The sequence below is a fragment of the Lampris incognitus genome, chromosome 11, assembly GCF_029633865.1.
Source record: "Lampris incognitus isolate fLamInc1 chromosome 11, fLamInc1.hap2, whole genome shotgun sequence".
Taxonomy (NCBI): Eukaryota; Metazoa; Chordata; class Actinopteri; order Lampriformes; family Lampridae; genus Lampris; species Lampris incognitus.
In genome coordinates, this window is record NC_079221.1 from 41,867,553 (window position 1) to 41,894,317 (window position 26,765).

Below are 26,765 nucleotides of genomic sequence, written 5' to 3' on the forward strand. Positions count from 1 at the left end.
CTCTTTCAATGTTGTATTGTGTAAATTGTGTAAACACAACATCCATTGCACGTTTGGGAGGGACATCCCTCCTCTGTTGCTCTCCCTCAGGTTTCCTCCTATTTTTTCTCCCTGTGAAAGGGTTTTTTAGGGAGTTGTTCCTTATCCGATGAGAGGGTCTAAGGACAGGTTGTTGTGTTGCTGTGAAGCCCCCTGAGGCAAATTTGTAATTTGTGATACTGGGCTAGACAAATAAAATTGACTTGACTTGACTACTGTTGTCTTCTGTTGCTTGTCAACCACCACAATGTCTGGCTGGTTAGCCAGCACCTGCTCGTCAGTCTGGAACTGGAAGTCCCACAGGAGCTTAGCTCCGCCATTCTCAACCACCTTTGGCCGTGTCTCCCATTTGGACTTGGGGACTTCCAGCCTGTATTCATTACAGATAGTCCTGTACACTATCCAGGCCACTTAGTTATGCCTTTCAGTGTATACTTTCTCAGCTAGCATTTTATACCCTGCTCTCTCTCTCTCTCTCGCTGTCTGTCTATCTGTCTCTCTCTCTCTTCATATATATATATATATAAATGTCGGTGGCAGCTGGTGCTAAATTTCCCTTGGCACCTGACAGCTGCTTTAATGTCCAAACGGTCACATAGTTATTAAGAAGGACAATGTAGCCTATAGATTTTATCAGGGTTCGTAGACGCCGGATGATTGACAGTCGAGATGAGGCGTCATGGTGGGAGTGAACATGATTGACAGCCACGAGAATTGTCCAATCACATTAGATCATAAAACATTAAAACAATACCAATTCGCTGCCAATAAAGGTGGGAGTGTGTGGGGCGCACAGAACTGCGCCCCATGGAACATCTGAAGGAACCAATTAGACGGCAGCCTCAGGTCACCTGCTTGCCAGAAGTTTGAGGGCTTACATAAGATATCGTCTGGCCGGTGCCCTTCACCCAGGAAGTATATGTATTCAGACAGAAATCAACCAAATACCATTTGGAACCAATATCTAATGGCTGCTGACAGGCGCTCACAGACTGAAAAACACTTTTATTTCATAATTATTTGCATTATACAACTAAATTATATTTAACATGTTTTCATCTCTTGATATTTGAAGGGGGCGGTGCCTCAGCACCCTGTACTGGCCAGTCACCACTGAATATATATATAGTGTCCTGGCAAAATTCCCAATCTGGCTCTCTCCATCTGGCCACCTAATCATTCCCACGTTTAATTCCCTTAATGATTCCTCCCTCTCCACCTCAAGCTGACGTGTGGTGAGCGTTCTGCCGCAAAATGGCTGCAGTGCATCACCTAGGTGGGAACTACACATTGGTAGTGGTTGAGGTGAGTTTCCCCCATTCACTGTGAAATGCTTTGGGTGTCTATATAAAGCGTTATATAAATATAATCCACCATTTTTTATATATATATATATATATATATCCCGGGTCGTCCTCTGTGTGGAGTTTGCATGTTCTCCCCGTGTCTGCGTGAGTTTCCTCCGGGGGCTCCGGTTTCCTCCCACAGTCCAAAGACATGTAAGTCAAGTAAATTGGCAGTACTAAATTGTCCCTAGGAATGAATGTGTGTGTGTGTGTGTGTGTGTGTGTGTGTGTATGTTGGCCCTGTGATGGCCTGGCGGCCTATCCAGGGTGTCTCCCCGCCTGACGCCGAATGACTGCTGGAATAGGCTCCAGCATCCCCACGACCCTGAGAGCAGGATAAGGGGCTGGATGGATGGATGGATGGATATATATATATAATCTAGTGAGTCAAGTAAATTTTTTATGAGACAGTACATATATATTTTGTAGGGAATTCGGGGGGCAGCCCGGGAACCGCCGCAGCCGGGACAGGAACGCGGTTCGCCCGCGACTGTGCCAATCAGTGGGCCAAGGGCTAGCGAGTCTAGTTATCCGTGGTCGTTACACTACCCACCTCCTTTGTGAAGCGCATCCCCGCGCTTGCGCATACCTCACGTCTCTGGGTGCACGCGCTTCCGATGGCCTCACCATCCCACTTCTGACACCAATGTAGCTAATTCGGGGTGGGAGACCCGGGTGCCCCCCCCCCCCCAATTCGCTACATTGGTCTCAGAAATGGGATGGTGAGACCGTGAGGCCATCAGAAGCGCGTGCGTCCAGAGGCATGAGGGAGCTGATATGCTGACGCACTTCCCAGAGGGGGGGGGGTAGTGTAACGATCACGATGAATAGACTCGCTAGGCCTTGGCTAAGGGGTCAGACCCTTTAGTTGACTGGTTAACGTTGTCGCCCGTAGTGCGGGAGATCCGGATTCGCATCCTAGTGGTGGCGGTTCCCGCGCTCCCCCCGAATTCACTGAGAGAGAGAGAGAGAGAGAGAGAGAGAGAGAGAGAGAGAGAGAGAGAGAGAGAGAGAGAGAGAGAGAGAGAGAGAGAGAGAGGGGAGAGAGAGAGAGAGAGAGATCTATAAAAATCCAAGCAAATTAGACCCTAATAACTATAGAGGGATCTGTGTCAGTAGCAACCTGGGGAAAATATTTTGTAGTATCCTGAATTCCAGAATACTAGCCTTTATTGAAGAAAAAAGCATACTTGTAAATGTCAAATTGGCTTTCTCCCAAATTACAGAACCTCTGATCATATATACACCTTACACATTTTAATTAATAAACATGTCCACCAAAAAAAGAGAGGGACAATATTTGCTTGTTTCATAGATTTTAAAAAAAAGCCTTCAATTCCATCTGGCATGAAGGACTTTTCTACAAAATCCTTCAAAGTGGACTAGGGGGTAAGGTTTATGATCTTATAAAATGTGTGTACAGACACAACCAGTGTGCTGTGAAAATTGGAGAGCAAAGAACAGAATATTTTACCCAAGAATGCGGTGTGAAGCAAGGATGCTGTTTAAGTCCAACGTTATTCAACCTGTACATAAATGAACTTGCAGACCAGCTGGACGGTTCAGCAGCTCCAGGCTTCACACTCTATGACGCAGAGATTAAATACCTGCTTTATGCAGATGACCTTATTTTGTTGTCCCCAACCAGTGATGGTCTTCAACATAACCTGTCCATCATAGGAAAATACTGCCAAAACTGGGCATTGGATGTAAACTTTAAGAAAACCAAAATCATGATCTTTCAGAAAAAACCCAGATCCCAGATGCCTTGAAAACAAATACCACTTCACTTTGAATAACACCCTAAATGAACACACAAAAAACTATACGTACCTTGGTCTGTCCATATCTGCATCAGGAAGTTTCATTATGGCAATACACGCACCCAAAGAAAAAGCATGCAGGGCAATATATGCATTAAAAACCAAATTATTAAACATTAAGATTCCAATTAGAGTCTGGACAAAAATATTTGATTATGTTATTTTACCCTTAGCTTTGTATGGAAGTGAGGTCTGGGGCCTGCTCAGTGGACTGGAGCATGGCTCATGGGACAAACACCCGATAGAGGCCCCCCACACTGAATTCTGCAGAAAAATATTAAATGTTCAAAGGAAGACACCAAATAACGCCTGCTGAGCAGAACTGGGGCGTTTCCCACTACTGTTAAACATCCAAAAACAGGCCATAACATTTTGGATGCATCTAAATTCAAGCCCAAAAGACACCTTCCTTTCAAGGCATTAACAACCCAAGAGCGGAACCCTGAAAACAGTCCCCTCAGTCAGCTGATGGTGAAGCTAACCAACCAGGCTCCCATCAGCACTGCCTCAAAACACAGCAGAATAAAACAAATTCTGAATCAGTCAAAAGATCTATATTTGGAACATTGGAGAAATACAACTAAAACCCAGAGTAGACTAAACTGTTATTTGACCCTCAACAGAGAATATAGACTGACCGAGTATCTCCACTCTGTCAGAGATACAAAGCAGAGACGGATCCTGACCAAATACAGGCTCAGTGACCACCAATTGGCTATAGAAACAGGAAGACGCAGACAAACATGGCTACCCAGAGAGGAGCGTGTATGTGGTCACTGCTCGACAGGGGAGGTAGAAACAGAGATGCTCTTCCTCCACCACTGTGAGAAGTTCTCTTCAGTAAGAGACTTCCACTTCTGGGAAATAGCCAAGAAAACACCAAACTTCCTACTGTTAAGCCCAGAGGAGAAACTGGCAGTTCTCCGGAGCGAAGGAACAACAGCCCCTCTGGCTGCTAAATATGTATCTGCCTGCCACAAGCCTGCGGGACTCACAACCACTGTGAGAGCCCCAAGATATATGCTGTTGAGTCATTGCATTGAGCTGTGTGACATTTGTTGCACCGCACTGCATGGCAGTGAGGTAAAAAGGGGCTGACTGCTTAGGTGGGCAAAGATATGGAGCATGCTTATGTGATGACACCTATGTATTGACGTGTGATGTAATGTTTTAATCTTTCGCAAACTGCTTTGGCAACGGCACATTTTCTGTTCATGCCAATAAAGCTATTTGAGAGAGAGAGAGAGAGAATATCGATAACACACACATTGCTTAGTTATGTAAATTATTGCAATGATTTTTGTTATAGTCGCTTGAGAACTTTTTGAAGTTTTTGGAGTTGCAAAGCCACAGTCGTACCACTTAAAACTACCCGGGCAGCGCGCTGAGTGATTGGACAAGCGAGCTGTCACTCCACACGTTTCGCTCTTCCCTTCCGCCCTCCAGTCAGCTGCAGCAGACGCGCTGCCTGCCCTTCGCTATGCTCTAATGCTGCCGTCTCAGACCGGGGAGAGAAAGAAATAAATAGAAAAGGTTCGCCGCCAGATCAGTAACACAAAGCACGGACGGATATCGAAGGTAAGGAGAATCCGACGGTTTCACGACGAGCGCAAACCTTGTGTCCGTTGTCGGTTTCTGTGGTCAATAGTTGCGCTCTCGGCTAGGTTAGCCTAGCCCGCTTGCTAACGGTTAGCGCTTAGGCTAAGGGGAGATGTCGGTGCCGAAGTTCGTGGGTTAACGTGTTAGCGTAGAATGTGCACGAAAACCCCAATACGCCAATCTTAATTGCGCTCGTGCTCCGCCCGTTAACTCGTCACGTCGAAAAATGGCGAAACGTGCGTGGTTTCGGGTTAAACGGCGGCGGTGGTAACTTTTTACACTCCGTGAGCCGGCGAGCCTCTCCGGTTAAACTTGTGGAGTAGTTAAGAGTTCCCAGTGCCGCTGTGTAACGGACGAACGTTTTAACGGCGCCCTTCCGTCGCTGGTAGGGAATGGCCATGTCGCATATACGTCAAGTCGCCCCTCGACTGGTGAATGGCAGATGGCGAACGTCGCGCGCTCGTCGGACGGCTTAGTTGTTTCTTAAAATGCGGCGTCTGAGGCCTTGTAGAAGTTGAGGCTAACGGTGGTCAGCTAGCTAACTGGAGCGCTCCCTTAGCCGGGGAGGGGGGGGGGGGGCTAGTCGGATGAAAACAAAGCAGCTGTCAAATTGACACGTGTTTCGAAAAATACCTTCAGATATTTTATTGGAGTTTCGGTTTGTCGGACCCTGGTAGTACGAGACTGTGTTTGCTTATGGGACGTTCGCACGCTGCGGGGTTAACCTGGCCTCCCGACGCTCCAAAACTAACGTTACCCAGATGTGCGGCGAGCTAGCTCGCAGTGCTAACAGCCGAGAGTATGCGAGGCCTGCGAGGCTACGGACAGGGTTCCGACTATTCCCTGGATATTATGTCATGCGGCGTTTCGTGTACTTGACTGGGCTGTTCAAAATCACCTTACCGCTTCGGCTCCCGCCGCCTTTGCTGCCGTGTGAACGGAGTGAGGCCGGTACCCCTCTCCATTAACTCCGTTTCCAAACTTAAACTAATCTGGCAACCTTGCTAACAAGTTGCTAACTGGTGTGCTCTTCATTCTGATCGTACTCATAGACTTCATGGCGACAGAGCCAAGAAACAGCAAATCTGCCCCTGTTCTGCTCCCAACAACATGTTAATTATGAGGCACTTGTAATTAAACCGATGCTATCCATTTGTTATATACAAGTAGCAGCAGCCATGTGGATTATGTTTGCTCTCTCCGTTTGGCCTTGGACAAGCCGTTTTTCTTATTGATCTCATTTATGTTGAATCAGTCAGAATTTTGAGCACTTAATGAATTCACGAGACTGATAATCGAGATAGAATCAAGAATGATAATCAAGTGAAGAGAACCTTATGAGCTGGGTTCTTGACTTTCCCATGATGGTAGGAGCTTCTTTTTTTTGTTTTTGAAGATATACAGAACAAATAATCCTCACTTTACCTTTAACACATCATATACAAGGTATTGCTGGATGTCTTTTTCTTCCAAAGGCAGTTGATCTGCTTGCTCACACAACGGAAGAGTCCCACATGGACAGGTGTGAAGGGTAGAAAATCGAAATGGCTTACTTTGCTATTTCACATATAGGATGATCTCTAAATTACACATTGACCTTACCATAAAGTGGTTTAATAAAATACCACAGGCCTGAATTAATGTCACAAATGAAGGCTGGGAGAAATGTATGTTCAAATGCGCCTGAATTATTATTTTCTCCACTCTTGGCGTTTGTACTCGGTAAAGGGAGCCTTTGCTTAACCTGTACTCATGGTTTTAACAATTTGATTGACATTTTAAAGCAAGTCGTGGTCCTTCGTCGGAGTGTGATTCCAAGTCTTCGTCTTTAACACAGAAGTGATTTTAAAACAAAGTACAGTGTTACAGCTAATGTTGCGTGAAAAACCTTTTAAACTTAATTTCCATCCTTCTAGTATTGTCCCCATGTCGAATAGGATTACAAAATTTGCTGTCTTTGGGTATCTGGCTATATTTCACCAATTCAGTGCTTTCTGCTCATGTTTAACTTGCAATAACCTTGACAGTGTTTTCATCAGAGCTACTTGCTGTGAACTGAATTCTGATTTCCATTTAACAAGGGCTTTAGAATTTTGAGTTGGCTAATTATCCGTTTTGTTTTTTATGTTTATTTATCCTCTGTGTGCAACAATGGGCAATTTTTATTCTAAGCTGAATCATTAACTGTGCCTGACAGCCACCAACAGTTATTTTTTTATGCCCAGATGCTGAGTTGATCTCGTATTTCAGCATCAGTCCAGTCCATTTTTTTAATCCCTGTTTGGCAAGTCTTGTTCTTTTAAGGCCCCACTAGTTCACAGCCCTTATGGGAGATTGCGTAGACTTCCATGTGTGTCCTTCAGTTCATATGGAGCCAGCTGCAGGTTTCTCCAAAGGAGCATAATTTATGAGGAGGCTCATGCCATTTCCATCAGATCCATCCACAGATGAACAGGCGCTCAACCACCTGCAAGAGTCATTACTTGTATGGTGGGACACATTTATGTGCTATGGAGGGCCTTTTGTAAGCGGATATTCATTCCAACCCAACATCATACCTGCTGATTTCACTAATTAACACACCTTCAACCAGACAAGGGAGGACTTATCCCGGGTGTAGTATTGGGTTTAAATGAAAACCTGCTTACACTTGGCCCTCAATAGCGCATGAGTGGGCACCATTGCCTTACCAACTCCCTACCCATTGCCAATTGTACTCTTTGCAGCACTTGGCTGAACCAGACACAGCAGCAGGGTTTAAACCGTAAACTAGGGCTGGGCATATATCGAATATTTAAGATGCAATCACAAAGATTTTGATGGAGGTGTAAATGTAGACAACATTGTGAATAGTGTGGTGACCTTAATGCACTTTGTATGCAGCCAAGTGATTTTCTTGAAGACCGGGCCAGTTGCAGAAGTCTCACAACCTCTCCTTGTCTTGTGAGTATGAGAATTGGTAGAGTACTAATCTCGCATGACCAAACCTCTTGTCTCATCAAGCTCACAGTGTTTGCTGGTAGGCGACATTGTGCAAGAAAATGTGAATAACATTGCTAAGTGTCATTAAAATAGGAAAATGTGAATAAAAACGCAGCGCAGTCTATCTGCAAACCAGGAAGCAAGTTTTCACATTTGCAGACTGTCAATTTCAGCGGCGTTTCAGAGACGCACAGAAGACAGCTCAGTATTACAGCTGCTGGAGTGTTTTACGTATGACATATATACATAGAGATAATGTTAAATCATGATTTTTTTTCTCTCAAAGGCTATTGACCCCAGATTTAATTTACAAGTTGTAAATTTGTTGCCCAGGATTTGTACCTTCAAGTGTGAGAATTGTCTGAGTTATTTTTTTTGCCATTGAGCTAGTTTGCATTACAAAAATGTGTTTACTTCTAAGTTTGATTGCATCTAATAAAGGCTTTTCAGTAGAGAGAGTGAGAGAGAGAGAGAGAGAGAGAGAGAGAGAGAGAGAGGCCCTCTAAGCATATTTTGCAAAATGAATACAACAGTTTAAATTATCCAGTGGTGTATCCTTGATCCATACTTAGGAAAGCTTTTTTTTTTTTACATTAGGTGTCTTGGAACTTTTTTGGGAAAGTGTTACCTGCTGCTGGTGAAAGGGATTTTAACGATGTTCAACAAATACTGACTTATATTGATGTCTTGTACCACTAAGTGTTACTGCACAATCTAATATGGATAACTGTATTAAGTGCTCTGAAAAAAGTAAAATAGTTGATCAGCCGGGTTTCTCTCACATAGTGACGACACTCTCCAGTACAACCTCATGTGGTCCATCAAATAGACTTCCTGTCGGATTCCAGTGATTGATGGTTTGCTACATGTGAGGTTTTCAGTAGCGGTAGGGGAAGGTCAAGAAGCTGTTGGTCTGCTCTCCTGCTTTGCAGGGTCAGATGTCAAGTCACTAATCCTTCAGAGCCAACATAGTTACTCAAGGGCATTAAGCCAATTTACAAAGCACTCCATAATGTTGGGAGTTCAAACAAGCTCCCTCTGCTCTGGCAGTTCCAGGTGGCATTAGAGCTGGAGTTGACATTAATGCCAATTTTTCACATTTACTGGCCTGCACCCCTGAAATCACTAGCCGCATAGTATGTCCATTTGTATTGAAATGGCAGTACTGTTATTCATAGAAATGTAATTTAGATACGATAAGGAATGATGGAATCATTGAGATAGAGCAGGGGTTTTCAAAGTGTGAGGCGCACCTCCCCTGGGGGACGCCAGAGAGCTTCAGGGGAGGCGCAGCGTGAGAAAAACAAACGCGAAGAAAAAGTAACCGTAAACATCTAGCTAAATTTAGTTAACTTCAGCAATGCTTGGAGCAAAATGGATCGATTTTTAGTAACATTACATACAGTGAGAAAGGACACAGCGTCTGGGGCAAGCAGAAACGGAGGAAGTGTGACCATGATTATTTAAAGTTTGGATTTTCATGGATTGGTCCTGATGACGCCCCACTGCCGCAGTGTGTTATCTACAAAGTGGTGCCAGCTAACGACAGTATGAGACCATGTAAACTCCGGCGTCATATTGATACGAAACACCCAAGTTTGGTGACCAAGCCACAGGGGTGTTTTGATAGGAAGCTAAAGGAATTGCGGTCACAGAAGAAAGTCATTGACACATTTAGCACTGTAAATACCAAGGCAACCCAAGCATCATACCGAGTGGCGTTGGGCATAGCTAAGGCAGGTAAACCCCACTTTAAAAAGATGTTTAAAACGTTTAAAAATGTTTAAAAAGATGTTTAAAATGTTTAAAAAGATGTTTAAAACATAAAGACAAAGATGTTTAAAAATGTTTGAAAAAGATGTTTAAAAAAATAAAAGATCATCTTCAAAGATATATCATTTATTGTTGAAACCCGTTTTTATACCTGAGTGGAACATATAGCAACAACAATAATAGTAATAATAGCAGTAATAATTGGGAGGGGAGGCGCAGCTGTTTTTATGTTCTCTGAGGGGAGGCTCACTTTCCTACACTTCGAAAACCCCTGAGATAGAGGATAGATGCTTTTCAAAGGAAAAAATGTAATAATGCGCTTAACAATCTCATTTCTCATCCACACCTGTAAACAGTAGTGAAAACGAATTAGCACTCAGTGTGTTGAGGGCTTAATCTATGTCTGTTCCACATAGTTAATATGGGATTACTGACTATCTGTATTTTTTTCATAGATGTAAACTGCCCTTTGTCATTCACTTTATTATTTGAGGCAATCTCTCATTGGATGCCGGACCTCTGTGGTTCTTCGTGACATTTAGAAAGATGGTACGTCACTGAAGTTAGGCTCCTGCTTACGACATTGACATTTTTTTTTTAACCTCAGCATGTAGTTACTCAGTCAGTGAATCTATATTTATCCTATTCTGCTTACTTTCCTAAATAAGCAGGAAACGCTGCATAACGTAATCTCTCTCCTCACCGTATAACCATGTCCACCTCTCTGGCCAACGAGGTTGAAACGTCCTCTGTTTCTCGTTTTCATACTCCCTCTCCTTTTCTTTTAATTCTTCTGATAATGCGGTTTAAGAAACATGAAATCTGAATAGCTGAATTTAGGTAACCCACTAGCTAGCTCACAGAAAGTTGAATCGGTTCTTCTGGACACGTTTATTGTGAGAAACGTTTCATCACTCATCTAAGTGACCTCTTCAGTCTCAACTGACTGCAGGTATTCCCACCCTTAATAATAATTTAAAAAAATAACAGTGGCATAATGATCGAAAACAACGATCGGTTTCATATGCAAATTGCCATGACCATTAACTAAGAGTTACAATGTCAATGTGCACTATTCAGAGGATTTGGGAATGGTTGCAATCACAGTTTAATAAGATGGTGACAGATGTACTCTTTAGCCCCCCCCCACCCCCAGTTCAGGGATGGTCTTTCCTTCTTCTCATAGATGACTCTGACTCCCTGTTCAAACCAGCGTTCCTCCCTATCAAGGATGTGCACATCCTCATCCTTGAAAGAGTGGCCACTGGCTTGTAGATGGGTGTAGACTGGAGTCCTGGCCTGCCACGTTAGCTCTCGTGTTGTGCCATTCTCTTGGCCTACGTCTGTTTGGTTTCCCCGATGTACAAGTCACGGCAATCCTCCCGGTACTTAACAGCATATATTGTATTGCTTTATTTGTACTGGGGGACCCGATCCTTGGGGTGGACTAATTTCTGGCACAACAGTTTTTGGAGTTTGAAAGTAATTGATACGAAATGTTTGGAAAATACGAGTTTCAGTTTTTTCGACACTCCCATCATATATGGAATCGCCATTGGTTTACGCTTAGGCAGCCGTTGTCCTTCTCCTCCATTCGATCAGCTGGTGCACTGTTTGGGCATTTTCCTGACTTTGACAAATACCCAGTTAGGATAACCACACTTAACCAGGGCCTGTTTAATGTGGGATTTCTCCCCTTCCCTTGGTCGCTGTGTCAGTGGGGACATTGTCAGCTCAGTGGTACAGCATCCTGATGACTCCTAGTTTGTGCTCCAGTGGATGATGAGAGTCAAACCTTAAGTATTGATCAGTATGTGTTGGTTTACAGTAAACATCACCAATCAAATGTCCCCCATCACCAATTGCAATTTCACAGTCTGAGAAGGCTAACCTGTAATTTTTCACATCCTGCCTGGTGAACTTGATGTGGTTGTCCACAGAGTTCATGTGGTCAGTGAAATGTGTTGCGTCCTGATATTTAAATTTAACCCAGGTGTCATCCACAAATCTGAACCAATGGCTAGGTGGTGTCCCTGCTTAGAACATCGGGGCCTTTTTTCCATTTCCTCCATATACAAGTTGGCCACTACAGGTGAGACTGGGGAACCCATAGCATACCCATTCCTCTGCCTATAGTACTGCCCCCTGTATGTGAAGTATGTGGACTGAAGACAGTTTCAGGAGCAGACACACTTGGTCATTTTTAAGGGTGGTCCTCTTGCTAAGGGTCAGATCATTTCATACGGACCACCTCCACTGCTTCATCAACAGGAACACATGGAGAGACTTAACGTAAGAGACCATTGTTTCATCCCCGTCGATAATGATGTCCCTCACCTTATCCACAAAATTCATAGTGTTCTGAATGTGATGTTCATTACTGTCTACCAACGGGTTAAGAATAGATGCAAGAAACTTAGAAATATTATAGGTCACTGAGTTAATCATATAAACAATAGGCTATAATGGCACATCCTGTTTATGTATCTTAGGTAAACCATAAGGACTAGGTGTAGCTTCCCCTGGGTATTATCTATGTTACAAAATTCTGTCAATAGCATTGTCCTGTTGTAACAGCTTCAGACAATCTATCACCCTTTTCTTGTAACCACTGCCTGAATCTCGTTTCAGGGGCTTACAAGTATTCATGTCACTAAGTAGCATCATAACGTTCTCATGACAGTCCATCTGGTTTAATACAACATTGCATCTGTCTTTGTCCACCGAATGGATGATGACGTTATTGTCCTTCCTGAGAGTTGTGAGTGCTTTCCTCTACATTTCTACTGATATTGGACGGCAGCGCATTCGCATTGCTGAGGCAGGCTGAAACTTTCAACCGCAGTTGCTCCGCTTCTGTGTTCAGTGTTGTTTTTACGGATTGCTGATTTTGTGACTATGATCTGTTCCACTAGTGGGATTTCCCTCAGTTCTACAGCAAAATTCAACCCCTTAGCAAGGATGTCTTTCTCTGCCTGGGTGAGTTGTCTGTCGGGACAGATTTTTCACCCACTTGTCCACATCACCGGCGTGTGTCTGGCGTCCGTCTCTCTGTCTGCTGTTGAGGGCACCATCCGTTGTCTGCCGACTTCTCTGGTATGTAGTGGTCGAACTTCTTTTGCTGCCTGGCTTTCGACTTTCTGTGTTGTGCTAGACGACAGCGCTAGACTTTGTCCATGAACTCAATCACACGTTGGAAAGTGGTCTCATCTAGACGCAACATGTGTCTCTGTTAGATCTGATCCTCTTGCTTTCAAAGTGTCAATGGTAAAATTAGTTTGTCCCACCTGTTTGTTCAACAGCTCTGTGCCTTCTGGAGGATCTTGTTAGCTCGGTGGCCTTTGACTGAAGATTTCATTTACAGGCTCTTAGGTGTGATCCCGCTTTGTATGCGTTTGAGGCTGAATCTCAGAAGGTTCATGTGATCTGCCATCTTACACGCCATTACTCACGTACAAGTTTTAAGGCAATCCTCGCCGAAATGAGTCAAAATGTCTTTATCCATGTTCAATAATCCAGGTAAGAAAATCGCAAATCAGTTCATCTGGACATTTGTTGAGAGAGAGAGAGAGGAACGTTTCATCACTCATCTAAGTGACCTCTTCAGTCTCAACTGATTGAAGGTATCCCCACCCTTTTAAACAATACAGTGGCATAACCACTTAAAATGATCAGTTTCATATGCAAATTGACGTGATTATTAACTAGAGTTTGTTTTAATGGCCATGTGTACTATTCACAGAGCATTTGGGAATGTAAGAGTACATCTGTCGCCGTCTTACAATGCTGTGATTGCAACCATTCCCAAATCCTCTGTGAACAGTACACATGGCATTGAAACTCTAGTTAATGGTCACGGCAATTTGCATATGAAACTGATGGTTGTTTACAGTCGTTATGCCACTGTATTGTTTATAAGGGTGGGAATACCTGCAGTCAGCTGAGACTGAAGAGGTCACTTAGATGAGTGATGAAATGTTTCTCTCTCAATAAATGTCCAGATGAATAAGTCAACTTTCTGTTATTTTCTTACCTGGATTATTGAGCATGCATAAAGACACTAGCTAGCTCTTTTTCTATTGTTGCACTGTTCGCTTCATGGACACTCTGGATTCACAAAGATAAACAGGTTGTGGAGCATTGATTGCTGTGCTGGTGTTGTGTATGTGAACAATGATGCTCGTCACTCTTGAACACATTCACAGTTTATGACGTGAGTAGCAGTGATATTGTGCAACGCCATCATTCTCGATCACAATTAGAAAAAGGGAGAGCATGTTTCTACAATGCCATTTTCTGTCAAAGCCAAAATGAGTACAATGTAAACCATTTTTATGATTTTACATTAGTAGGCAATTGAGCATTGATATTTTGCTTGCTGGGAGGTCTTAAAAAAAAACACTCGGTCCATTGAGTAAATGGCTATGTCACACTCTGTAGAGCATAGTGACTTGTATTTCAGGTGCTACGTGCCATCTTGACCAGAAAGCATGATTACCTTCCAGGTGGTGGAAAAGAAAGGTGGGAACAATAAACCACACTGAACTGTGGCGTTATCCCCTCCAGCTAACTTCCTGTAATGTTCTTCAGTCCGGGGTTTGCAGGCTGTCTAATCGCATTAGGAGTAATCTGTGCCTTAGTTTTGTTTGCCAGTGATGTCTTCCTTTACTGTCCTGTGGCAGTCAAAGGAATATTAGTGGTGCTAGCATGATCCATGACATCTTGGGTAAGGTAAACTAATGTGTACATCTTCTTGTTTGCAAATAGTTATGGCAAACATCTCCCTACCTCATTGCCAAGACCTGATCTCTCCCAGAATGCACACTTGGATTTAGGGTGTTGCATCTTTCGGAGATCTTGCCTTGGGCCGTCAAAAAAAAAAAGAAGTGTCTTCTGTTTGATTTCTCTTGAAAATTACCCTACTGTAATGAGTAAGTTTTATTAATTTCCTGGTTTTGCTGGTGTTGATGCCTGTAATTTATTCTATAAATCAATAGAGTGATATTTTATAGGTACATAATATTGAGGAACTAATGATAAGCGACAGTGTTAGTATATGCTTTGTAGGTTATAAAGTATTGACAGTTGTATCTAATTACATTTTGATGCAGGCTCTGGAGATAGATGCTTTATTTTGAATGGGAGTTGATTTTCTTGTTTTGGTATATGTTTGAACCAGTATAACATAGTGGTATAGATGTGAATTTTCTAATGATGAAAGGAAAACTTAAGATGCAAAATTATTTCCTGCCAGTCAAGACTAATGGGTTTCAAGTCTGGCCTTTGGGTCATTGTTGTGCTGTTTTGAAATATAAGGGTGCGATGGGTAAATGAGAATTCTTACTGTAACGAAAAACCAGGAATGTCAGGACCCCTATATAGTAAGATTATTTACTATCTATCTAGCAACACAACACTGTCGCTGTTTGGACAGGAACTGGAAATTGGTAACGTATACCCCTGCATTCAGTCGTCTTTGTTATTAGTGGGTATTTCCACTTACACATTACACTAATCAGAAACATGGCATACTTTACTTTAGGAAGCAGCTACTGGTGTAGACTTGGTGGGTAGAATGCTCTTGCTCTGTTTTTATTTCTGGGTCAGTTGAACTTGGTATGTTCACTTTCTGATCTTGGCGTTGTTGGTGCATTGCAGAGAGGCTTTAAGCCAATATACGATAAGGAATAGAGACTGTGTCCACATCTATACGTCCTTGTGTGATCTCTGTCATCTGATTTACCGCCACCTTTTTTATCTCCCCATGGTACCTGTTCAGGTATATAATGATGTAAGAACTTTCTTGATGGTATAAAAACTTTTTTATTTTTTATTAAAGTAGCCTTTTGTAGTTCTGGATTCACTCAATTTTTCCAAAACACAAAGCTGTCCATTTGATTTCTCTTTAGTTTGAAAAGCTGCCTCCCATTGCTTCCCCTTTTGGATGTTAAAGCAAGGCTATACAGTTTTATTAGCCTTTATTGCCACCCTATTTTCTTTTTGATATGGCATCAATCACAACAAGTTTTCCAGCTTTTCATGTACAGTGTGAGATATCAGACACTGGAGATGGTTGAGCGTCCCCTTTGAGACAGACCGCTCCCCCATCCATCCACCTCTGCAGTGACCCAACTGTGGGCTGTAAAACTATTAGACACTCACCCCCATCAGTCTTTCATGGCATGTATGAATGCTGTCTGACTCACAAACCATCTGTCATCAGAAAAGGGTCACGCAGCCAATTAAATTCCAACAATACAAGGAATAACTTTTGGCAGCCCTGGTGTAGGTATCATTTACCACCACATAGTTCCGGCAGGTGGATTGAAAAGAGAAGTTGCAACACACAAGACAGTAATGACAAGTTACCCAAGATGTAACCTCTTCAACTGTGCTGGCTGTGTACCTCCATGTTATGTTTTGCTGTCTGTCCTTTGCCACAGCTTGAATGAAATCCCTTTTCACTTTGCTTTGCCTGGCTTCTTTGGTCTCTGTGCAGCCTTCCAAGCCGGCAGGGGCCCACGAAGTTCTGTCAAATCGAGGTAGAAGGTCGACAGCTAGGACGAGACTTGACCTAATTTAGGTACGTGTTGGCAAAACCCCACTGTTGTCCTCTCTGGGATGCCGCACAGAAATGTTGGACCCAGGTCGTGCATATTTTTCACTCTGCGGCAAGAGGAGGAGTAGATGTGTGTGTGTGTGTGTGTGTGTGTGTGTGTGTGTGTGTGTGTGTGTGTGTGTGTGTGCGCGCGCGCGCGCAGAAGGGGGGTTATGCTGAGGACTCACCCTGTCATACAGGTCTGTGCTCCATGGAGCCATTGTTGCAGGTGGAGGTTTGCAGCTGATGAGTTTCCCTCTAATTGCTACGGATCTCCCCCATGTGTTTCTAATTAGTTTCTTTTCCCCCAGTGATTTCTCCTGCACAGATTAGTAGATCTGCAGAGGGGGAGAAACGCTCTGGTCCTTTTACAGAGCTTAATAGCTCTCTAAAAACCCTATCGCTCTTTTCTCCTGAGTATATATTGTGTTCTGTACCTTTTCCGTAGAAAGATCAGGCTCATTTGGGAATGTTGCTGTAAGCCACCAATGGAGTGAAGTTTGGTACTCTGGAGGGTGACAGTCTGGCTTGTGCTCTGCAGTAAATGTTGGCGGTGGCCTGCCTCCTCCTATATTTGTTTTAGGGAGATTATTTAGATGTGTGTGTGTGTGTGTGTGTGTGTGTGTGTGTGTGATAAAGGGGGGAGGGCTGATCTAACAGTTGCTAAGTGATCTTCAGATCAATAAATTTAGTGTACAGGTAATTAGCCAAGGGGCAGAGTTCACCTCAATCCCGTGTTCAGTGCATACATAGGTCACAGTTTTAAGGCTTTTGCCACGACTTGACTCCTCCGCAAAGTCACAGCAAAAGTTTCTGTCGCTGCTGCATAATAACTTGTCTGTCCACATGTTAAAACCCAACCAACGGTCAGCGTTTGTAGCAAATATTATCCTTGAGCTGAAACGGAGCGAAATCAAATGCAAACCAACATTTGGCTGTCAGAATGCATTACGTGCTCCCACAGTGTCTTCCCTCAATTCTACAACCCCCCTACCCCCCCACCCCCTCCCACCTGTCCTCTGTCTCAGCACACGTGTCACTGAAGAGGAGCAGTGTCACAGCTCAGTGACACATGCAAAACTCTGTGCAGGCGTGGATCCTGCCTCTCCCCTAATGAGGAGGGAACCATGTCCACAGGAGTTCTGTCATGTTCCCCTCCAAACAGAGGAGAAGGCTCTCCTCACACCCCAAGGGATCTCATTAGAACTTTTTTTTTTACCCCCCCCCCCCTTCTCTGAGAATGTTCAGGAATCGCTGTGTCCTTGGGGAAAAATGTAAATAAACGCATTTGTCACTCTCTATCTCTTTCAGTCTCTCTCTCGCTCTGTCCCGCTCTCCATTTTTTCCCCTCTTCTATAAGCAAATTGCAATTCGAGGCTTAATTAGTAAACGCTGCCATTTATGCTTTCTTTATCATGCAAATGAATTGGTCGAGCGCTTTGCAAGTGTTGTCTCACAAGCCCCTTGCCAGGTGTTTCCGATCTGAATACTTGCCATGTTTTTTATTTCATGTGAAAGACAACTGCGCAGTGAAATTGTAGGAAAGAGCTATAATTATTCAGCGTATTTCTTTGTTTTTCCCTGTACCCCTCCTCCTTCCCTGTTATTGTACCCAGAAGACATGAGTGACATGAATACTTTGATTCAGTTCAAAGAAATTCTCAAATATTAAAATATGATGTTTTGTAAAATGCTGGAAATTAAAGTAAAGCAACTTGATTATCCGCCCATTTTGCGTTTGGAGTGATGGTAGTTCTCCGTTCACAAAAGTCATACTTTTCCAATGACCTCAAATTGTCAGTAGATGTTTTTGTTTTCCTCATTAGTAAAATTGATTCACCACTTGATATTCGGCCTGCACAACAAATCATGTATTTTTTTGGGGAGGGGTATTTCCCCCCCCTTTTTCTCCCCAATTGTACTTGGCCAATTACCCCTCTGTTCCGAGCCGTCCTGGTTGCTGCTCCACCCCCTCTGCCAGTCCAGGGAGGGCTGCAAACTACCACATGCCTCCTCCGATACATGTGGAGTCACCAGCTGCTTCTTTTCACCTGACAGTGAGGAGTTTCACTGGGGGCACGTAGTGCGTGGGATGATCACGCTCCCCCGCCCCCCCAAACAGGCGCCCTGACCGACCAGAGGAGGCGCTAGTGCAGCAACCAGGACACATACTCACATCCGGCTTCCCACCCACAGACATGGCCAACTGTCTGCAGGGATGCCCAAGCAAGCCGGAGGTAACACGGGATTCGAACCGGAGATCCTTGTGTTGGTGGTAGGCAATGGAATAGACCGCTATGCTACCCGGATGCCCATTTTATTATATGTTATGATATTAGTTTCCACAATAATCATTGAATTTGGCCAGTATTTGAAAGTTTAATTTACAACAACTTGGTGCTGTTTCAGTTCAATAACGCTTAACTCATTTGCTATTGAAGATGAGCACTGCAGCCATTCACCCATCCCATTTAAGGGCACACCAAAGTTCCAGATCGGTGTAAGGGGCAGGCTGCTGGCATGTAGTCTAAATATCATTAGACTGGGTGATAAGCCACTGTTTAACCAAACCTAAGAATGGATGGATATGGTGGTGACAGATATGCTCAGGTCTACATCCTCCTAATTGTGGAAACAACACTTCAGTTACAAAGCACATAAAAAGTAAAACGTACATAAACTGTAGTGTTTCCCCAAGAAATGTTATTAGTGGGCGGGGGTGGGGAGATGTAGGTTGGGGGTCGGGGGTCGCCCACTAATTGCTATGGTGGGGGGAACACTGCTGTGTAAGCCTTGCTTCCAGGTTGTTACTGCTCCCAACAGCAATGCAATATATTAAGTCACCTTTGAAAACTTCACAAAATCCAATACGAATGGATGTAGGTCAAGATTGATGCAGTGGTCTGCTCCCCCTACACACACACACACACACACACACACACACACACACACACACACACACACACACACACACACACACACACACAAATGACCAGAGGAGACCCAGAGCAGTTCTCTTTCTGTCAGTCAGTTTGAAATCAGGAACCATCACACAATATACATACTACTTGGCAGAATACATAACTTGATTTAACACACTTACTATGTGCATATAGTATGTTAATATGGAAGGCTTTAAGAAAATATTCAGTTCAGGACAAATGATAAGTCAGTCCCTCTTAAAATCATTTTACAAATGTATTTTATTGCCTGCTGTCCATGCTGAGCATTGTGAAGAAATTCAGTCAGATCTCTTTTCGCTGATACGGGGAAAAAAAAAATCAGTTGTGTGCACATATTGTAACCGCCATACTCAGAGGAAAATATTTTGTTTTTGTCAACAGCGTGCAGCCCTGGGGATGCTTAAAGCGTAGTATTGAAATCGGTGTTGGCTGTGAAAAAGTGGTGTTTGTGCATGAAAAAGTGGTATTTGTGCATCCTAACGCGATGTTTTACAGAAAGTGGCCTCTGTTAAACGTGGAAACCATGCTGCTCAATGTTCGATGATTCAGGCACCTCTCCTACCCTTCTCCCAAAAAGCAGTCTATGCCAAAAATGTGGAAGTTTATACCCCTGAATTCAAGTGCAGTGCATCAAATCGGGAGGGATGAGGCCCAAGGGTCCAATAATTTTGTTCAGATTGACATGTTTTGTCATTATGGTGTTGGGGATTCTTGGATCTTTTTTGCTTGGTACCCTTTTTTGTGATTATAGGCCTCTGGCAGTGTTTGATTACCAGTGATCCTCTCTCAAAACTCCCACAACCCCAGCTAAAACCGCAGCTGATGGAGGATCCATGGTAGAGGAGGAGCACAGGCACTTGCAGAAGGCTGGCGAATCTTTGGCAGGTGGCCCCAGTTCTCATTAAATGTTTTGGATAGAGTCAAATGGCTGTTGTTTGATTTCATAGCTTTTTCTTTTTCTTTTTTGTGAGACTACCATCTGTTAGTTGCTCAATCTCCAAATCTGTGAGCACAGACGCAGAGAAAAGTGGGTGTGACAACGTGCCTGGTTAGATCTGCCCCTCAGCTACTCTTCTCCCAAGCTGAGCCAGCAATGTTTTCAACTGCCAAGTCACTGAAAGTGCGTTCATAGTTTTTGAAGCGGCTTGCTCCAGAAAACCACACTTGACAATGTTTGATGTTTAAGACCTAGTTCTCTACCCTCCTCTCCCTCCTGGGATTGGGATTGATGTCGATAGTCATTTTGATTTTTTTTATCTCTTGAAATGGACCCATCTCCGTTTCTGACCTGGTTTCTATTTGGAGATGCATAGTGTAGCCCCGTGGTTCCAAACTTTTTGGACTAGTGCACCCAAGTTTTAATTTAGGTAATTGTTATTTTTTCTAGTTGCCCATTATCTATTGGATAGTGTCTCGAAAAGTGTGTGACCGGCATGTGTATATAATAACAATACCCGAGGAGTCTTAATAATGACAGTTACATTTATATCATTAGTGTGTTGAGTAATAGGTGAATTGCTGCCAACAGGTTATGTTTAGATGAGTCATGTATTGAGCCCAAACTGGCAGGTGCAGGCCTCGGTTGACGGGGCACGGTACACCCTTGATTGACTGCAGAGTTGGGGGGGGGAAAGTGTCTTTGTGAATAAACTTAAGATGTACTTGTGTAATTTCAACTAGGCTGCATCCTGTAGGTGATTTCATTCTGTGCATTTAGTCTGTCTGTGGGAAATGGGATAACCTCTTAAACCTCCTAGAGGAACTCAAAAGTTGAACGAGTTCATCCGGATATGTTTGACAGCGTTTCATCACTCATCTAAGTAACCTCTTCAGTCTAAACTGACTGCAGGTATCCCCACCCTTATATAAACAATACAGTGGCATAACGACCGAAACCAACGATCAGTTTCATATGCAAATATGGCTATGACCATTAACTACAGTTTCAATGGCCATGTGTACTATTCAAAGAGGATTTGGGAATGTTTGCAGTCACAGCGTTGTCAGATGGCGACAGATCAGTCTATACCCATCTACAGGCCAGTGGCCACTCTTTCAAGGATGAGGATGTGCATATCCTCGGTTTGAACGGGGTGCCAAAGAGGCCATCTATGTGAAGAGGGAACGACCCTCCCTGAACCGGAGGGGGGCTAAGAGTACATCTGTCATCATCTTACAATGCTGTGATTGCAAACATTCCCAAATCGTCTGTGAATAGTAATCGTCAGTTAATGATCACGCCCCTATTTGCATATGAAACTGGTCGTCGGCTTTGGTTGTTATGCCTCTCTCTGTATTGTTTATATAGGTGGGGATACCTGCAGTTAGTTGAGACTGAAGAGGTCACTTAGGTGCATGGTGAAACGTATCTGTCAATAAATGCTGTATCCAGATGAACTGATTCAACTTCCTTTGATTTTCTTACCTGGATTATTGATCATACATAAAGACACTCCTAGAGGAACCTCCAAAACAGTCAACAAATACGCCAGTGTTGTATAAGGCAGTGTGTTTTGATAGACATTGTCTCAGGTTTATAGGGAGTCTTGCCATGTTATCTAATATTTTTGCAATCTGCCACATAATCTTATAATGAAACATTATCGGGAAGTCGCCAACTCTTTCCAGTCATGCCTTTTCTGTTGTGATGATAGTTGAAAATCTCTACAAGACTTTAATAACGTCACATTGCAAAAACTTTCTTTTTCTTTTTCGTAAACCGAGAAAAAACCTGAACCATGTACCGAAAACCAAGGTACAGACCAAACCATGGGTTTCGTGAATACCCTTAGTATAGACTGTAATTTAAGGACTCGTATACCATGGTACTGGTCAGATGCAGTTGACAACCTCCATGATTTTGTTCCGAATGTTCCTCTTTCCCATTTTCCCATCAGTTTGTTGTTTAGAAATGCTTTTTGCCATTAATTTGAGAAATTACTACACTCATCCAGTGGCTATTTAGCCTTATAATTTCAATTTACTACCTCTTGTGTTCATAGGTTATATTGGCAAGATGTTTCAGAACTACAGTTTTTTGCTCTGATGCTTAGGTGACATCTGATTCTTACTGACGAGACAGTCTAGGATGTTATTTGTAAGTATGCCAGATTTTGGCTATGTCATGTGTTTGTTTTTTTTTGTATTTCTAATTTCTATAGATATCAGAAATTATTTGTCTTTGTTTAGCCAGTTTCTACTTTTAAGAACCCTTGGACAGTGCATACGGTTATAACCTAAATACTATTTTAAATTGGCGGTGAACAGTTTTGTTTTTTTGGTGTTTTTTTTTTTTAAGCAGCGGCTGAATTGGTATGGGATTTTCCAGTGGCATTAAACAAAGGTGTTGCCGTTACCCAGTTTATTTGTTCTTTCTGTTGTAAACCAATGCAGTGTGATGCAAGCTGGTTTGCCTCGAGTTAGAATAGCCATCAAAGATGTGTGGGCCTGTCTCGTTATGAAAGTATTAATACAGGTCAAGGCTTTTGAAGATAAGTGGAGCTGCTTGGAGTTTAGTCATTTCACTCTCCCACATAAACCTGTTTCTACACAAGCAGTTTTCCATTTAATCACATGTTCCTTTCCGATGCCGTGAATATCTCTGGCTGCATGTTAAGTCCTGGCAATGGTAAGGACACATTTTTCTTGCCTTTAGGCTAAGGCAAGATGGCTAATATTACTGAGCAATGAAATGAGTATTGCTGACTTCTAATATTAGATCGTAGATTAGTCTTCAGGAGTGTCTTGGGAAATGATTGATACAGCTTGGTAGAATATGAATGGGATATTAACTGTGACCTCTATCCAATTCACTGACAATTTGAGTCTCTTTCTCTCAATTTTTTGCATCTTGTTTAACCAGTGTATGAGTGCAGTGTATGGCCATTAATTATTTTGATGTACAGCCGCACCTTGGAGTTGATTGCTGAACTCTGGACTTTCGGTAATTAGCAGCAAAGTGACACAGTTTTGATTTATAGTCAATATTAGAATATAATTCAAGTATGCATAACTTCTCTTGACATGTTCTTTCTAATTGAATAAAGGCAGGGGATCATTTTCTTCTGGTAGCAAGCTAGGGCAGTTAGACAGCCATGTCATTTGTATATTGTTTTGTGGTCTCTCTGGTCAGTGTTGGACAAAGGACTATTCTGAGTTGTTGGTACTTGATTTTCATTAGCGTTGACCTGTTACCTACCTTCATATGTCTTCAGCTTTGAATGCGTTATTCTCACTTCTCAGCATGGGTTATATCATTGTAAGTTGCTTGTGTAGCAACTTGAGCATCATTAATTTGCTTAGCTATCACACATTGGTGGATAGCACGGCAGTCGTTGTGAGACAGTTATTATGCAAAAACATCGGGGTAACAGCATTGTGCCTTCAAAAATGATTGCTATTATTGGCACTGCGTACTTTATTTCTGCGAGTCTGCACAAACCAGTGCTAATTGGAATCAGTTTTCTCACCATCTTGCTTTTGCGCTTGATTAATTAGTATGAGTGAATATTCCCCAATTACTTGTGCAGCAGTCCAATTTGCCAGGGGTGTACACCAGGTTTAATCTTCCATCTATATTCCACTGGTATTCTGATAACTGATCAGTCAGCTCAATGAGGTGTGGAACGCTGAGAGAGCAGCTGTCTGCACACACACTCCTCACATCCGTGTGTGCGTGCGTGCATGCATGCGTGTGTGTGTGTGTGTGTGTGCGTGCGTGTGTGCGTGCGTGTGTGCGATAGGAGAAAGAATACAGAGGGAGCAATCAGGCCTGTACTTTGTCTATGCCCCCCTTATAAGTGGTCATTGTTGGAGATAATTTGGGATTATGTTCTGTTTGTTCCTGATTTGTGTCTTGTAGAACAAAATGCTTTTAAGTGCAACAATTTGAAATTAGAATCTGTAAAGTTGGGAATTGGCGACCTTTATGCTGTTTTTTGTATTTTGCTCTATGTTACTGTTGTGGTGTTTTGTTGTTGGGGTGTAGCAGTGGGGTGGATCTACAACCCTCCTGTCCCGGATTCGCCAGCTACGGATACCTGCAATAGGCACACTTGCTGGAAATTACAAAAGGGAATTTACTTGTCCAGTAAAAATGTTGCAAGGTCGACATCACTTCAGAATCCTTTTCCCAAATTAAGACTTGTCCATCTTTTGAAAGCATGGCCTTTAATAGATTAATTAAATGGCGAGAAGGGTTGTGAATCAATGAAATATCAACGGAAAGTGGCAATATAGTGCCACAAGCCACTGTTTCACCCCTGAGATACGTGAAATGAAGGAATGGTTGCTTGCTCGAGTTGGAAATAACTGGAGTGAGCAACCATTCCTTCAGTTTCACTTGTAGTGAACCAATTATTAAGGCTCCCTCTCAAATTTGGTTGAGGACCAAGGGACTTGGTAGGATGTCCTGTTAAGTTCAATTTTTGCACTTTGAGAATGTTGGCATGCCATTGTTTTACCAATTACAAGAATAAATTGATACATACGGTTATGCGTATACATAACATGAGATGTAACAGCAGCTTATTGTACCGTGTCACCTCTTTTTATTCACTTTTCATTGATTTGCACTGTGCCAAAGTTTGGCATGCAGTTGCTGTTAAGGCACTGCAAGCATAGGTGCTCTCATGACTCCACCATGACAGGAACTTGGTTCGTCGGCTTACACTCCTACAGACTTATGAGACCTCCATTCTCCCCATCTCAAATCCAACTCGCACAGCGAAACGGTCCGGCAGAATTGCATAGAGGTCGTTATTCCCAAAATTAAAAATTCTACTTTTTTACTAAAGAAGCACATGAAACTGTCAACATCCTAACTATCCTAACTCTTTTTTTTTTTTGCCCTTCTGTCAGGATATCATGACATATCACCCCATTTTCTATGCTTTTTCTGTAGCTGCTGCTTTCAGAAAATCAGACTGAAGTTCTACATTATGTGCTCAAATTGGAGTCAAAACCTCATCTAAAGCTAATGAGGCTCTTTAAGGTAGCAGCCCCCGTCTCATATCTTTTCAATTTGTCCCTCCACACTTCTGAGCTCCCTCATGCCTGGGAAGCTGCCACAATATGTTCTCCATTTGGGTTTTGTTTCTCCACATGGAGAGATGGATAAACTTGGAAATGTACATTTGATTTTCCTAATATGGTATCCTGTCATGCATGTAATCTGGTTTCCATTCTGGGTGTCACTGAGTCTCACAATGTTCTCTGTGATATTACCCCTGATATTGATATTAAAATTGACTCAAAACCACACCAAGCTGTTTTTATGTCTCAACTTCAATTATTTAGCTGTAACAATTTTAGCATAGATTTCTTATACTGAAGACTTCAGCATACATTATTGATAAGGGTATTTTTTCATTGCTGACTCGTGAGCCTGCTTCTGTCTGAGAGAATGGTGGTGCAAACCTAACACCCGCTGCTGTCAGTTTGCAGCCCCTAACTGTCACCAATACCTCTTTCACACTGGACTACTGACCCTTGAAATAAATTGGTCATGTGGCGACACAATAGGGTTGATGTGGGTAAGTGGACCCCTAAACCATACCTGGTCAAGATCAGGGTTGAGGTCCATGTCAAACTGCTCCATTTTGTGGGAAGGTTCAGTGCCTCATTATTTATCACAGGGCCACACCTCCTTGCCTTGTATTTGCATCACACAGATGTGACATAGAAGGTGCACACTACAAATGTAGCATACACTACTACTACTACTGGTTTCGGCTGCTCCCGTTAGGGATCGCCACAGCGGCTCATCCATTTCCATCTCTTCCTGTCCTCTGCATCTTCCTCTGTCCCACCATCCACCTGTATGTCCTCCCTCACCACCTCCATATACCTCTTCTTTGGCCTTCCTCTTTTCCTCTTCCCTGGCAGCTCCATCTTCAGCATCCTTCTCCCAATATACCCAGCATCTCTCCTCCATACATGTCCAAGCCATCTCAATCTTGCCTCTCTTGCTTTGTCTCCAAACCGTCCAGCCTGAGCGGTCCCTCTAATATACTCATTCCTATCCTGTCCTCCTTTGTCACTCTTAATTTAAATCTCAAATGTAGCATACACAATATTGGAAATTTGTAGCAGTGACAACAGAAAAGTTAACACCACCAAACAAAACACTGTGCTGGGCAATAAGTCCTCTGCCATAGTTAAAGTTACGCTTGTGCGTGTGGATCTGGTATTGACAGTGGCCTGGGCTGCTACCATGTATAAGGCTTTGTGTGAACTGCCTGCTCATGAGATGGGCCAAGATCAGTACACAGCAATATTCCCTTGATTGTGTGTGTGTCTGAAAGAGATGCAAGGGCACACCTCATTAGTCCTTAGTCCTATGATAAATAGAAATGCAAGTATTTTATTGGTTAGAGTGGCTTTAGTCATGCTTCAGAATTCACTATCCCCTTTCAATATTTAACCGGCAGGCTGTTTTCTAGAAAGCAGCCGGCTCTTCATTTGATGGTTGACAAAGTAGTTAGTAGAGTAGACAGGTTCAGCAGCCAGTCTCAAAACATATTAGACTGGTGTTAATCTCCCACTCAGTTCCTGCTTCTATTTTATGCATAAATTCTATTCCCTAAACTGTAGAGAGCTGCTCTTGTCATCATTTGTTGGCAGAAGATAGTTTATGTTCAGC

General features: G+C 43.0%; 1 protein-coding gene across 4 annotated transcripts in view; it reads left to right on the forward strand.

Moving 5' to 3' along the window:
* The first annotated feature begins 4,679 nt into the window (after positions 1 to 4,679).
* LOC130120444 (R3H domain-containing protein 1-like) overlaps positions 4,680 to 26,765 on the forward strand; it is a 59,200-nt gene continuing 37,114 nt past the window's right edge. For all 4 annotated transcript variants that reach the window (XM_056288980.1, XM_056288982.1, XM_056288981.1 and 1 more), the window contains exon 1: positions 4,680 to 4,786. The gene's annotated coding sequence lies outside the window, so the exon portion shown is untranslated. The remainder of the gene's footprint in view (positions 4,787 to 26,765) is intronic.